Below are 16325 nucleotides of genomic sequence, written 5' to 3'. Positions count from 1 at the left end.
ACAATGCTCCCCCACCCTGACCCCTACACCCCAGTCTTTTATGACCCATGAAGAAATGTTAACTGTGCCGCTAGCATTATTTGATTGCACGTTTCCCAATACTTTGTTTAACTCTTAATCTTCATTGGCTAACCAATGCCTTCTAACTCCTCTTCTATTGTGTCATAAGACAACTTGTACCCACATAGATGCCTTAATATATACTTGGCACCTATCAGCTCAGTACTCTGAGTTCAACAGTGAAACTAACTTCGCACTCTTAATGTTTGTTCCTTTGGTCTAATTTTACCAAAGGTTGCTTTGACTTTTTTATATGCTCATTAGTCCTACCAATGACTATTTCACTTTTGTTTTCTTCAAATTTTTCTGCTGTCATTCCACTTTGACTTTTCTGCTTTCCTATTTATTTTACACTTAAATTTCTTATAATGATGTATTCCTATCTCTTACTGCAGATTTTTGTATTTCCTTACTTAAGAAATTTCAGTATTTCCTCTGTAACACAATGTTTCTTTATGGTTGCCTTGTACATACTTACATTTGTCTGATCAACTTATGTGATTATCCTTTTCAGATAAATCCCTTTCTCTTCAACTGACCTGCCTATTACAGTACTCATTCCCACAGTATTTACTGCTTCAGAGAACTTCAGACACACAAAATTCTTCCAAGTACTCCACTTCCTGCACCACCAATAGTTCTGGACAATTCTTGTAAGCTTCAGTCTATTCATCATTATTAAATTGTGATATAGCTCTATATCTGCTCCCAGGTACACCTTGCAATCCAATATCAGATTTTGCTAAAGGTATCAAAATGATGTAATCCAACTAGAATCTTCTCAGGACTCTACATTATTTCGAAAATTAATAGAAGAGGTACATTTCGAATAGTATATTCATAATTAACTTATAGAACAATTGAATTTGTGTTTTTTACTTTGTCACTCCCATTGCCATGTTAAGTGTTTCGCAATTCTGCCTTCTATTACATTGCCTACTACAGTATACCAATCACTCATGATTATTAGATTTCCATCCTCCTTTCATAAATATTTTGTCATATATTTTCACTCTCTCATTATCAAATTGTGATACCTGAACTATTAGTGGTTTTTTCCCCTGTCAATTCTGATGAGCATAATGTTATTACTGGGGAAGTCCAACAGCAGCCAGAGGCTGACACTCATGGATGCTCACAGAGCCTCTCATCTGTGCACTCTACTGGTCAGCTTACAGCTTTTGGAGATAGGACTGGCCATCTCTAACTCAGTCACGTTTGCCTTGATGTGTGTGTTACCTCACTGTTACTGTGCACCTCTCCATTGCTAGTGTATCTATTATAACAAGCTGTGTCTAGGTGTAATAAAGTTCATTGTGTCTGTCACCACATAGTGCTCTCTTGTGGGATTAGAGCACACACAGTGACACATTTCATTTTAGCCAAGGAATCTTTGGGATTATCTGACTGCCTCTGTTTCGTAGCTGTGGATTTCTGCCATGAATTATTACAACTTACTCAATGAAAATGGACATGGAAACTATTTGACAGTATATTAGTTGGCAAGATATTGCCTATGACTACAAGGAATGACAGCATCTGAACAGAAGTTCTGCACAATAGCTTACCACACAGATCAGTCCTCACTAGTGTCTTGTTTAATTTGAATGAATGTGATATTTCTCCAATACAGCCCATATAATGTGGCTATGAAGATGACTGGTCAACATCTTCTGATCTAGCCATATTCAACCAATACTTCCAAAACAGTTTACAACCTAATGTAAGCAAAACTTTAGTTGCCCGTTTTGAGAGTGACAGGTGAAAGCATGCATCTGTCTCTGGCACACAGCCAGAGTATCATAACATGCACCTAAAATACCTTGGGACTGACACTTCCTTTAAGGCTGACGAATTAATACAGAAATAGCTCCGCTAGTCAATATAGGGTTTTTCCGATGCACCACTGCCAGTTTACTGTGACCTTCGCACCCTAATACTGACGATGTAGTACAGAAATCGTGTCAGTACTCAACACTAAAAGATCCATGCCGACTTCTTCCAGATTGAGTGACACGTTTTCGGTTAACGTATAGAAATTCTCATGGGAGTCAGGATTTTTTTTTCTTAATTGATCAACAACTGTCAGTTTGTAAACGTGAGGGGGCCACGCTTAAAGCAATCTAACAATGAAATTTCGTCGCTATTCAATACTAATGTCCTTGCCGACCTCCCTCCCCAGCGAGTAACAAACCTATGGTCAACAAGTGGAACCCGTCGTGGGAGTTATGTAACTTTTTGCCGATGCATCGCTGTCAGATTACTGTACCCTCGCACCATCGCGTTGACGTTTTAACACAGAAATTGCGTCGCTATTGAGTACTAAAGGATACATCCCGACATCTCACCGTGCGAGTAACACGTCTACATGTGGAACTTCTGGGAGTCGTGTAGCTTTATTCCGATGCATCACTGGCAGGTAACTGTACCCTTCGCACCCTCTTCTTGACGATTAAAAACAGAAAGACCGTCGCTATCCAGTAGTAAGATACATGACTTCTTCCCGAGTGAGTAACGGGCCCATGTAAAGCGTATGTCACACCTCCTGGGAGTCACGTAGCTTTTTCCGATGCGCCACTGCCATTGTACTGTATCCCTCACAAATTAACCATTTAATACCGAAATTCCTTTGCTATTAATACTAAAGGTTCCATGAAGACTTTTCCCCAAGCTAGTAACGCGCCTATGGTTAAAAAATGGTTCAAATGGCTCTGAGCACTATGCGACATAATTATAGGTCATTAGTCGCCTAGAACTTAAAACTAATTAAACCTAACTAACCTAAGGACATAACACACATCCATGCCCGAGGCAGGATTCGAACCTGCGACCGTAGCGGTCGCTCGGTTCGACTGCAGCGCCTAGAACCGCACGGCCACTCCAGCCTTTGCGCGCCTATGGTCATCTGACGTTACTTCTCCTGTTACGCATGTACCTTTTTTCCAATGCACCACTGTCAGTTAACTGTACCCTCCACACCGTCAGATTGACAATTTCACACAGAAATTGATCTTTTAGTATTAAATAGAGATGCAATGACGATTTTTCGCGGATTGAGTAATGCGCATATGTTCAGCGTATGAAACACCTCCTGGAATTCATCTATTTCAAATGCACCACTGCCAGTTAACTGTACTCCTCGCACCCTCACATTGACGACTTAACACAGTAATTGTCACTATTCATTACTAAATGATCCGTGCCGACTTCTCTGCAAGCTAATAACGCATCTGTGGTCAGCATATGAAACACTTGCTGATAGTCATGTAGCTTTCTTTCGATGAATCGCTTTTAGTTAACTGAAAACCTCGCACCCAAATACTGGAGATATAACAAAGAAATTCGGCATGGTGCCTATTGTATTTAACGCGACGGAATTTCTTTGTTACATCGTTAATGTGAGGTTGCTAGAGTTGCAGTAAATGGGTTGTGGTGCGTCGGACAAAACCTGTTGGACCCCCAGGAGAGGTTACATGCCATGGCCATTGTCTCGTTAATCTCTCTGAGAGAAGTTGTTATCGCGATGCAATTTCTGTATTACTTCGTTAGTATGAGGTTGTGAGGCTTACAGTAAATGGGTTGTGACGGATCGGAAACAGATTAATGGACCCCCAAGGAGAAGCTGTATGCCACGACCCTAGTGTAGTAAATAACTCGCAGAGAATTCGGCGCTGAGGCTACAGTGTTTAATCACGACGCAATTTCTGTGTTGCGTCGTCTTGTACCAAGCGACGCGCGTTTCGAATCCGTGCCAGACGACATGGACCTCGATTACCACTAGAGGTCTCTCCAGCCTTAGCGCCGTAATCCGTGGCTGCGCGTGTGCTCCTGGCCCGCGGATAATGTGAGGGCGCCACGGTGGGGTACGTGGTACCTGTGGCTAGTAACGACATACTTTATCAGGTATTTAAGTGCCTGCCCCTCGCTCAGCAGGCAGTCTGTAGGTGAGATGTCGATGAACTCGAATATCAGACAGGGTGTTTACTTGGTTCCTGTGTACGAATAGATGTTGTGGGTTTGAGAGATTTCATTTGCGACCCAGTTGCTATTTGCCTGTGGTTGTTCGTTAGGTCTTCCTCGGTCGTCCGTCATTGTGTGTCCGTCCTTCCCCGTTTGTTTTGTTCGTTCCCTGGGCGCTCCCGTTTGGTGCTGCCGCGCTTTAGTTCTCGGCAACCCCGCAACCGTTCCTGTCTCGGTTACAACATTTTGACGACGAGGTAAACAGTGGTAGTTCTTAGCATGGAGGAGGTATGTCTTCTGGAGCAAGAGCAGCTCATGCAGCAGCAGCAGCTCTAGTTATCTTAAAACAGTCGCTGCAGTTGCTAACAGACAGTCGATGCTCGGGACGCATTACCACAACAGCTTCAGAGTCCTCGGTGTGTCCGATCCTTTTCCACGTTCGCCGTCGTTCCCTCCATTTAATGACGCTAAAGCAGACTGGGAAACATACTTACATCGGCTGAAACATTTCACGGCTTCTGAAGTCACAGATGACTACTTGCAGCGGTCGTTGTTTTTGTATTGGGCCTTCCCAGACACGTTCTTTCTTCTCCGCAAGGTGGCACCGTTGTCGGATCCTTTGGCTCTCTCTTTCCTGGCGATATGCCTTTCGCTGACGAACTATTATTCCCAACACTACCATGTGGTCGCCTCTCGGCTGGAGTTCCACCAGTACCATGAACAGCCTGGTCAGTCGTATCGTTCCTGGGTCGTGGACTTCTAGGGTCTGAGCAGTCGGTGCGATTTTAAGTGCACCAATCGGGCAGTGTAAGATTGCATATTCAACCTCCCTTATTCAGGATGTGGTGGTTCAGCTTGCTCCCGATCCTGAGGTCCGCACTGCTGCGCTGTAACCAGATAATCCCTCCATGGAAGAGATTCTCCCAATTGCACACTCCTTTAAAACTGCTCAGGCGGCTAATGAGCGCTCCACTTGTGGCCAGGCCGTAAGACGGATTCCGCCCTCGCGACGTCGAGAAATTCAATACGCTGACAATGGGCACGTTAGTCTCTAGAAGACATGTTGGAATGGAGACTGTAGTATTCAATTGCGACACAATTTCTATTTTACATCGTCAATGTGAGTGTGCGATGGTTACAATAAAGGGGTTGTTGTGCATCGGGTACAAGATACTGGACCCCAGGAGAGGCTGCATTGCGTGACTATAGTGGCTAGTCTCTCAGAGCAGTCAGCATGGACCCAACAGTATTCAATCGCGACGCAATTTCTTTGTTGCATCGTCAATGTGAGTTTGCGATGGTTACAGTGAACGGGTTGTGGTGCAACGGAAATACGTTACTGGACTCCGAGGAGATGTTACATGCAGTGACCAGTTATGTCACTCCGAAAGAAGTTAGCATATAGCCTTTAGTATTCAATCGTAATGCAATTTCTGTTTAGCATCGTCGGTGTGAAGGCGCGAGTGCTAGATTAAACAGATTGTGGTGCATCAGAAAACTCATATAATCCCAGAAGTAGTTCCATGTGGAGACCATAGAAACGTTAGTGTCTCGGCGAAAAATCGGCATGGAGCCTGTAGTTGGCAATACAGATGCAAGTTCTGTCATGCGTCGACAACGTGAAGGTGCGATAGTTACAGTAAATTAGTTGTGATGCATCACAATCAAGCTACTGTTATCCTGGACAGGTCCCACGCGGTACTGGTAGACAAGCTAGATTCGGGGAGACATGTCGTCGTGGAGAATGTATTATTGAATCGTGACGAAATTTCCGTGTTGCTTCGTCAAAATTTGGGTGCGAAGGGTAACACTAAAGGGATTGTGTTGCCTCTGAAACAAGCTACTGGACTCCCAGGAGTGGTCCCATGCGATGCTGGTAAACAAGTCAGTCTCTCGGAGAGAAGTCGTCATGAAGAATTTAGTAATCAAATATCACGCAATTTGTGTTGCATCGTCAACACTCAACATTGTCAGTGACGAAACAGATTTCAGACTACCTAAAAGATCAAAACGAAAATTTCTGCCTCCTATTACTCTTGCTAAAGAGATAAACCTTCCTCCATTTTTTATATTCCCATTTACTTCCATTTTCAGGAATGCTGCAACGGCCTTACGATCACTGATTCCCTGTTCTGCGTGTCTCTCTCTTCTGCGTGTCTGTCTGTTACAAGTAGGTCCAGGATGTTATCTCCGAGTCAGTTCTCTGTTTATACTGAGTGATTAATTGCTCGACGTAATTTTCGGATAAAGTCAGTCGATGCTCGTCGGCCATAGTGACCGAGCGGTTCTAGGCGCTTCAGTCTGGAACCTCGCAACTGCTACGGTCGCAGGTTCGAATCCAGCCTCGAGCATGGATGTGTGTGATGTCCTTAGATTAGTTAGGTTTAAGTAGTTCTATGTTATAGGGTACTAATGACTTCAGATGTTAAGTCTAATAGTGCTCAGAGCCATTTGAACCATTTTTGAACTCGATGCTCTGTCCCTACCACCCGTCCTGAACACCTGAGTGTCCCAGTCTATATCTGGCAAATTGAAATCTCCAACTAAGACAGTAACATGCTGAGGATATTTATGTGAAATGTGTTCCAGATTTTCTCTGCTGTTCAGCCACCAATGCTGCTGAGTCGTGAGGTCGGTAAAAAGAGCCAATTATTAACCTAGCTCGGTTGTTGAGTGTAAACTCCACCCATAATTATTCACAGGAACTGTTCACTTCGACATTACTACAGGATAAACGACTACTAAAAGCGACAAACGCGCAACCACCGGTTGCATACAATCTATCCTTCCTATACACCGTCTGTACCATTGTAAAAATTTCGGCAGAATTTCTCTGGAATTAGCCAGAAAGCACCATAGCTGTTATCGTTATAGGTACAGAAAGCTACCAGCGCTTGAAATTCCGGTACTTTACCAAAGCAGCTTCGACAGTTTACAATTACAATACCGATTGCGGTTTGGCCCCCGCATGTCCTGACTTTGCCCCGCACCCTTTGAGGCTGCTGCCCTTTCTGTACTTGTCCGAGGCCATCTAACCTAAAAAAACCGCCCAGTCCACGCCACACAACCCCTGCTACCTGTGTAGCCGCTTGGTGTGTATAGTGGACTCCTGACCTATCCAGCGGAACCCGAAACCCTACCTCCCTATGGCGGTCAATAGTGTGGCACATGGCACTAGTGCAACCATTGACTTCAACCAAAGTGTGTGGTAGCGCCTGTGTTAAGTAAACAGAACAGCTTCAATTGTCCTGCCCACAACCCTCTTGGGGTTAAAGTCCCCTAATAACAGGAAGGGAGAAGGGATTTATTGAAAAAGGGTGCTGAGGGCACTGGATGTGGGCGACCTGTCAGGTGGAGGTAGAGATTACAGATCGTGATTGGATTGGCCAGATAGCCCTGACAGCAACGGCTTCCACAGTGCTATGGAGGGTAACCCATTTACTAACAATGTCCGTGCGGACCAAGGTGCGCACACACCACCAGAAGCCTGCAATGGGCCAATTCAGTTACGACCCAAATCATGGAACCCACAAAGGGTGGGTGAGTAAAAATTGACAAAATGGGTCTGCTGGAGCGCAATACAAGTGGCAGAGTAGAAAGGGGCTGCAATTCTGGGAGGTAACGCAAATATCCATTACAATTCCACTGAAGGATTCTCAAGCCAGAGTCCAAAGTGGAATTGAACTTACCAGAGTCGGTCACGCCACCGAGTCGCTATCCGTCACCAATAAGGATGGTGTAATATCCATATAGGTAGGGTCAGACTGTGTTGGTTCATTGACTGTAGGAGTGGAAGGCTGCACCTCAGGGGGGTACCACAGGGGACTTGCCTTTGTTCTCCTGATCGTCTGTAGACTGATTTGCTTGTCTCCAACAACACGATTCATCCCATAAGAATAAAAAACATTGCCGAAGGCTAGAGAAGTATTCACCGGACAGGAGAGTAAGACACCCGTTGTGTAACAATAAATTATAACTCCTTGAACAACTACTGTTATTAATCACCTTACTGAATTATTACCGAACAATGGCATTGCAGAACACCACCAACAAATTCTATAAACCTTTGTAAATTTAATGGGAGTGGTTCAATGATATCTATAAAATATAGTCGATGAAACCGGCAGAATATGGAAATAATTCATGTAATATAAGGTTCTATACAGTGGCAGAAGGGAGTGCCATGAGCAACGTACTAAACATTCTGACAGGAGGGAGGGTGGAGGGGCTTGTAGTTGGAGATAATTTCTTTTTTTTACGCCTTCCTGTAACAACTCGAGAACAGACGACTAGCAGAAATGCATGCCATTAAAAATTAAACATTATATATGCTACAAAAATGTTATATTCTCTTTTGTTTTTGTGTTAGCGAAAAGAGCGGGAGAATATTGGAAAATATCTAATGAAGCACAGCCTACAGCTTAGGTGTTTCACGTAGGCCAATCAGAAGTTAAAGCGTGGTATTGCCACCACTCTATCCCCCACCCACGAATCTTGGATCAGTCTGTTACCAAACACAACCGTCGCACAACCCGAGCATTATTATGTTACGTTGGAACGTCACAATTTGATAGATAGCTGGCGAAATCAACGAATGTGAAAGGCAACATCCCCCAGGCTTTGGCTAAGCCATGTCTCCGCAATATCCTTTCTTTCAGGAGTGCTAGTTCTGCAAGATTCGCAGGAGAGCTTCTGTAAAGTTTGGAAGGTAGGAGACGAGGTACTGGCAGAAGTAAAGCTGTGAGGATGGGACGTGAGTCGTGCTTGGGTAGCTCAGTTGGTAGAGCACTTGTCCGCGAGAGGCATGGGTCCCGAGTTCGAGTCTCGGTCCGGCACAGTTCTAATCTGGCAGGAAGTTTCAAAGGCAATTACAGTTTGTGGTAACAAATTGACAGGCAGTGAAACCCAGTGTTTATATCTGCTACAAACTGAAAAATTTAACAGGTTGAAATACGTAACATTTACCGACAATGAGGCAGTTCCCGTGCATCCCTCTGCGGGTCCGGGGGTTAGAATAGGCCTGAGGTATTCCTGCCTGTCGTAAGAGGCAACTAAAAGGAGTCCCTCCCCCTCAAGGGGGTAGATGGCGCCTGCGTCCGGAGACGGACGGTTTCGCGACCTATATTTGCGTTCATTTTGGTTTTCCACCTTTTCTGGTTTCTTCCTTCCTTTGGTTTCTTCCTTCCTTTGGTTTCTTCCTTCCTTTGGTTTCTTCCTTCCTTTGGTTTCTTCCTTCCTTTGGTTTCTTCCTTCCTTTGGTTTCTTCCTTCGTTTGGTTTCTTCCTTCCTTTGGTTTCTTCCTTCCTTTGGTTTCTTCCTTCCTTTGGTTTCTTCCTTCCTTTGGTTTCTTCCTTCCTTTGGTTGGTTTCTTCCTTCCTTTGGTTGGTTTCTTCCTTCCTTTGGTTGGTTTCTTCCTTCCTTTGGTTGGTTTCTTCCTTCCTTTGGTTGGTTTCTTCCTTCCTTTGGTTGGTTTCTTCCTTCCTTTGGTTGGTTTCTTCCTTCCTTTGGTTGGTTTCTTCCTTCCTTTGGTTGGTTTCTTCCTTCCTTTGGTTGGTTTCTTCCTTCCTTTGGTTGGTTTCTTCCTTCCTTTGGTTGGTTTCTTCCTTCCTTTGGTTGGTTTCTTCCTTCCTTTGGTTGGTTTCTTCCTTCCTTTGGTTGGTTTCTTCCTTCCTTTGGTTGGTTTCTTCCTTCCTTTGGTTGGTTTCTTCCTTCCTTTGGTTGGTTTCTTCCTTCCTTTGGTTGGTTTCTTCCTTCCTTTGGTTGGTTTCTTCCTTCCTTTGGTTGGTTTCTTCCTTCCTTTGGTTGGTTTCTTCCTTCCTTTGGTTGGTTTCTTCCTTCCTTTGGTTGGTTTCTTCCTTCCTTTGGTTGGTTTCTTCCTTCCTTTGGTTGGTTTCTTCCTTCCTTTGGTTGGTTTCTTCCTTCCTTTGGTTGGTTTCTTCCTTCCTTTGGTTGGTTTCTTCCTTCCTTTGGTTGGTTTCTTCCTTCCTTTGGTTGGTTTCTTCCTTCCTTTGGTTGGTTTCTTCCTTCCTTTGGTTGGTTTCTTCCTTCCTTTGGTTGGTTTCTTCCTTCCTTTGGTTGGTTTCTTCCTTCCTTTGGTTGGTTTCTTCCTTCCTTTGGTTGGTTTCTTCCTTCCTTTGGTTGGTTTCTTCCTTCCTTTGGTTGGTTTCTTCCTTCCTTTGGTTGGTTTCTTCCTTCCTTTGGTTGGTTTCTTCCTTCCTTTGGTTGGTTTCTTCCTTCCTTTGGTTGGTTTCTTCCTTCCTTTGGTTGGTTTCTTCCTTCCTTTGGTTGGTTTCTTCCTTCCTTTGGTTGGTTTCTTCCTTCCTTTGGTTGGTTTCTTCCTTCCTTTGGTTGGTTTCTTCCTTCCTTTGGTTGGTTTCTTCCTTCCTTTGGTTGGTTTCTTCCTTCCTTTGGTTGGTTTCTTCCTTCCTTTGGTTGGTTTCTTCCTTCCTTTGGTTGGTTTCTTCCTTCCTTTGGTTGGTTTCTTCCTTCCTTTGGTTGGTTTCTTCCTTCCTTTGGTTGGTTTCTTCCTTCCTTTGGTTGGTTTCTTCCTTCCTTTGGTTGGTTTCTTCCTTCCTTTGGTTGGTTTCTTCCTTCCTTTGGTTGGTTTCTTCCTTCCTTTGGTTTCTTCCTTCCTTCCTTCTTCTCCGTCTGTCTTACTTACTCTTCTCCCTGCCTCCTTCTCCTTGCCTCCTCCTCCAGAAGGGCGTAGATGCCATAGCCGGATCTGCCAAGTCTTGCACCAGGTTGCATAATGGTACCTTGTTTCTGGAAGCTGAGAGCGCCTTTCAGGCACAAAAACTGCTTTGGGCCACACTCCTGTACACGTTCCCTGTCCGGGTGGAGGCTCACAGCACATTGAATTCGTCTCGTGGAGTGATCTATAGTAGATCACTCGACGGATTGACTGAGGGGGAGATTCTTTCCTCGCTGAGCAGGGCGTGACCCCTGTCCATAGGGTCATGAAAAAGGTCAACAATGACCTTGTACCAACCCAGACACTTTTCTTGACCTTTGACAGTTTTCAGTTGCCGTCACGCATCAAGGCAGGCTACGAGGTTATCTCTGTTCGCACCTATGTCCCAACACCTACGCGCTGCTACCAGTGTCAGCGTTTCAATCACACTCGCCATTCTTGTTCCAATGCGGCTACATGTGACTTGCGGCAGGGCTGCCCATGAGGGTCACTGTCCACCTCCGTCTCCTCATTGTGTGAACTGTCGCGGTGACCATGCAGCGTCCTCCCGCGACTGTCCCGTCTACAAGGAAGAACGCTGTATACAAGAAATTCGGGTCAAAGAGAAAGCGTCCACCTCGGCTGTTCGCAAGCTATTAGCTAGCAGGAAGCCCACGTTGCTCCCAGCGGGGAAGTACAGTACTGTCCTCGCCTCTCCTTGGACTACCAGGGAGGTGGCGATGCAGACATGCGATCTGACCTTCAGCACTACGATCGTCCGTTCGGCCAGTGCTAAGATCGCCCGGTCGACGTCTCCTCTCCCTTCCGTCGCCCCTCCGACACAAACACCTATACCAGATTCTGCCAGGACGAAGACACAGAGGTCAGAAGCAAGGGCCTTCAATAAAGAACCGTCTCGTGCAGACCTTCTACGTACCGCGAACCCTCAGCCATCGACCAATCCTTCCACAAAACGGCCTTCCAAGAAGGCTCATAGGAAGCACAGTTCTCCTTCCCCGACACGGCGCATTTCTCCTCCTGTGCCCCCCAGCGGTTGTCGCCCCAGGCCGTCATCCGTTTCGCCTGGCCGCACCGCTGGTAGCCGAACATCTGGCCGTTCACCAGCGGAGGAAGCTCCCCCTTCCGGCCATCTTCACGAGATGGCTGATGAACCTCTAGAACAAATGGACGATGACTGTCCGCCTCCTGCTAGCGGCGGCAGTCGTCGCTCGAAGCCGGTCCCTCAGCGGCCTTCTCGATGACCCCTTCTTGCACCTTCTTCTCATGCTGGCACTTAATCACTGGAATATTCACAGCATTCGTTCCAACCGAGAGGACTTGAAATTGCTGCTCCGCTCGCACCGTCCTCTCGTCGTAGCCCTCCAGGAACTGAAGCTACGCCCATGCGATCAAATTGCTTGGCACACTATACCTCTGAGCGTTTTGACTTACCCCCTGTAGCAGGTATTCCGGCTCATGGAGGGGTTATTTTGCTGGTCTGGGATGATATCTACTGTGATCCCATCACATTGCACACTGGCCTGCAGGCTGTTGTCATCCGCATTACTCTCCCCAGTTTTACATTTTCCATTTGTACCGTTTACATTCCATCGTCGTCTGCTGTTACCAGGGCAGACATGCTGCAAATAATTGCTCAGCTCCCTGCACCATTTTTGTTAACTAGAAACTTTAATGCTCACCATCCCCTTTGGGGTTCTCCAGCATCCTGTCCGAGGGGCTCCCTGTTAGCAGACGTTTTCAACCAGCTCAATCTAGTCTGAAAGGAAAGTAAGGGCGCCAGTATTAAGGCAGACACCTCTCACACCTATTCCCATTTAGACCTCTCTGTATGTACTATCCAACTTGCACGCCAGTTTGAGTGGTATGCGCTTTCTGATACATATTCGAGCGACCACTTGCCGTGCGTTATCCATCTCCTGCATCATACCCTCTCTCCGTGCTCAACTAGTTGGAACATCTCCAAGGCAGACTGGGGGCTCTTCTCTTCCAGGGTGACCTTTCACGACAAACCTTCACAAGCTGCGATAGTAAGGCCGCACACCTTACGGAAGTCATTCTCACTTCTGCTGAATATTCCATCCCTCACACTTCTTCTTCTCCACGCCACGTACAGGTCCCCTGGTGGACCGCAGCATGTAGAGACGCTTTACGTGCTCGTCGACGTGCTTTCCGCACCTTTAAACGCCACCCTACAGTGGCGAATTGTATCAATTATAAACGATTACGTGCGCAGTGTCGTCGTATTTTTAAAGAAAGCAAGAAAGCCAGCTGGGCTGCTTTCACAAGCACCTTCAACAGTTTTACTCCTTCTGTTGTCTGGGGTAGCCTGCGCCAGCTATCTGGCACTAAAGACCACTCACCAGTTTCTGGCTTGACTGTCACGAATGGCGTCCTTGTGGCCCCTGAGGATGTCTACAATGCCTTCGGCCGCTATTTCGCAGAGGTTTCGAGTTCCACTCATTACCCCCCTGCCTTCCTCCCCCGAAAACAGGCAGAGGTAGCTCGGCCACCTAATTTCCACTCCACAAATCGTGATAACTACAACGCCCCATTCACCATGTGGGAACTCGAAAATGCACTTGCCTGGTCACGGTCCTCCGCTCCGGGGCCTGATTCTATTCTTATTCAGATGCTGAAGAACCTTTCTCCTGCGGGTAAAGGTTTCTTTCTTCGTACTTAAAATCGCATCTGGATTGAGGGACATGTTCCCGCATGCTGGCGCGAGTCTATTGTTGTACCGATTCCTAAGCTGGTGAAGGACAAGCACTCGCCTTCCAGTTATCGACCCATCTCGCTTACCAGCTGTGTCTGTAAGGTGATGGAGCGAATGGTTAACTCTCGGTTGGTGGTGGTGGTTAGTGTGTAATGTCCCGTCGACAACTCTCGGTTGGTTTGGCTGCTCGAATCTCGACACCTACTTATCAATGTACAATTTGGATTGCGTAGGCGCCGCTCTGCTGTTGACCATCTGGTTACCCTGTCGACCATTAAGAATAACTTCTTGCGGAAGCGCCCGACCGCAGCTGCGTTCTTTGATTTGGAGAAGGCTTACGACACCTGTTGGAGGGCGGGCATTCTCCGCACCATGCATGCATGTGGCTTTCGCCGTCGCCTCCCTCGGTTTATTCGTTCCTTTTTAATGGATCGACAGTTCAGGGTACGTGTGGGTTCTGTCCTGTCACACCTTTCGCCAGGAAAATGGGGTGCCACAGGGCTCCGTTTTGAGCGTCGCTCTCTTCGCCATCGCGATCAATCCAATAATGGATTGCCTCCCAGATGATGTATCAGGCTCCCTTTTCGTGGACGATTTTACCATATATTGCAGCGCGCAGCGTACATATTTCCTGGAGCGCTGTCTTCAGCGCTCTCTTGACTGTCTTCACTCCTGGAGTGTAGCCAATGGCTTCTGTTTTCCTGCCGAGAAGACTGTCTGTATTAACTTCTGGCCTTACAAAGAGTTTCTTCCACCATCTTTACGACTCGGTCCCATTGCTCTCCCATTCGTGGAGACAACAAAATTTTTGGGTCTAACATTTGACAGGAAACTTAGTTGGTCTCCACATGAGTCATATTTGATTGCCCGTTGTACCCGTTATCTAAATTTTCACCGTTTTCTCAGTGTCGTGAGGAGCGGATCGAACCGTCCTACTTCGCCTATATCGGTCGATCGTCCGCTCCAAGCTGGATTATGGGTGCTTTGTAGATTCCTTTGCACGGCCGTCCATCTTACGCCGCCTCAACTCCGTACAACATTGGGGTTTACGTCTTGCGATCGGAGCGTTTTATACTAGTCCCGTCGAGAGTCTTCATGCTGAAGCCGTTGAATTGCCACTCACCTACCGGCGCGATATACTGCTTTGTCGTTACGCCTGTCGGCTTCTGTCAATGCCCGACCACCCATCGTATCGTTCCTTTTTTGACTACTCTTTTCACCGTCAATACGGGTTGTATGTCTCTGCCCTGCTACCCCCTGGAGTTCGCTTTCGTCGCCTCCTTCTACACCTTGATTTTTCACTCCCTGCAACCTTTAGAGTGGGCGAGAGCCGCACGCCACCTTGGCTCCAGGCTGAGGTTCGCATTCACCTTGACCTCAGCTCGCTCCCAAAGGAGGTTACCCCCGGTTTGGTATACCACTTTCGTTTTTGTCGAACTTCGAATGAAGTTCATTAATATGACCTTCATTTATACAGGTGGCTCTAAGACCAATGACGCGGTTGGGTGTTCTTTTATTGTCGGGGCACAAAGTTCGAAATACCGGCTATATGGCCATTGTTCGGTCTTCACAGCTGAGCTCTTTGCCCTCTAACAGGCTGTTCTTTACGTCTGCCGCCACCGACATTCTGCTTATGTCATCTGCTCCGATTCTCTGAGCGCCATCCAGAGCCTCTGTGATCCGTATCCGGTTCACCCTTTCGTGCACCGGATCCAACGCTCTCTTCAGCAGCTGGTGGACGATGGGTCTCCAGTTAGCTTTATGTGGGTTCCTGGCCATGTCGGTATCCCTGGGAACGAAGCTGCAGATGCCGCAGCCAAGGCTGCGGTCCTCCAGCCTCGGACGGCTTCTTGTTCTGTCCCTTCATCAGATTGCAGCATGGTCATTTGTCGGCGCATTTTATCGCTGTGGCATGCCGATTGGGCTGCACTTAGGGACAAGCTTCGGGCCTTGAAATCTCTTCCCGCGGCTTGGACGACCCCCTCACGTTCTTATCGGCGGGAGGAGGTCGTTTTGGCCCGGCTATGAATTGGACACGGCCGGTTCAGCCATCGCCATCTGCTGGCGGCTGCGCCTGCGCCGTTCTGTCCATGTGGGCATTTGCTGACGGTCCGCCACATTTTAACGTCCTGTCCTGATTTTACTGCACTGCGTCCTCATCTTGGCCTGCATGTACTCTGGATTCCATTTTAGCGGATGACCCACGAGCTGCTGCTCGTGTACTTCGGTTTATCAACTTGACACACCTGTCTAAGGACGTTTGATTATGCCGTTTTTTTAATCCTATTTCTGTTAATGTCTTTTATAGTGTTGTCCCTTTTAGTTGCTGTTTTAACCTTGTGCCTCAAGCTGCATTCCTAACTTAGTCAGGGCGCTAATGACCATTGTAGTTGTGCGCCCTAAAACCACAAAAAAAGTGGTTATGAGACTGCAATGGTGTAGCTGATGTCTTTGTGATTAATTGCTTTGTGTATTTTGCTAGTTTCTGCTGATTCTAGAAAGAATCTTTCTTAAATTGTCTACCTGTCCATAATGAAGGTTTTTTGTCGATAATCCCATCCTCCTTGCTTTCTGCTTAATGTGAATCTTCCTGTTGCCGAATGTATGTGACGTATTCTATATTTGTGGCATTGTGGCAATGTAAGTGTATTGAGTGCTTCTAGGTCTGTGTTACTCCATTTCACTACTCCAAAGGAGTAGGTCAATATTGGTATAGAAAAAGTATTTATAGCTTTTGGTTTGTTTCGTGCTGTCAATTCTGTTTTCAGTATTTTTGTTAGTCTTTGTCTATATTTTTCTTTTAGTTATTTAATATTTTTATCTAATCCTATTTTTTGTCTGTATCCTAGATATTTATAGGCATGTTTTTTCCATCGCTTCTATGCAGCTACTGTGGTT

This window comes from Schistocerca gregaria, unplaced genomic scaffold (assembly GCF_023897955.1).
Source record: "Schistocerca gregaria isolate iqSchGreg1 unplaced genomic scaffold, iqSchGreg1.2 ptg000008l, whole genome shotgun sequence".
In the NCBI taxonomy this organism is placed as follows: domain Eukaryota; kingdom Metazoa; phylum Arthropoda; class Insecta; order Orthoptera; family Acrididae; genus Schistocerca; species Schistocerca gregaria.
Note: the sequence above shows the minus strand (reverse complement) of the source record.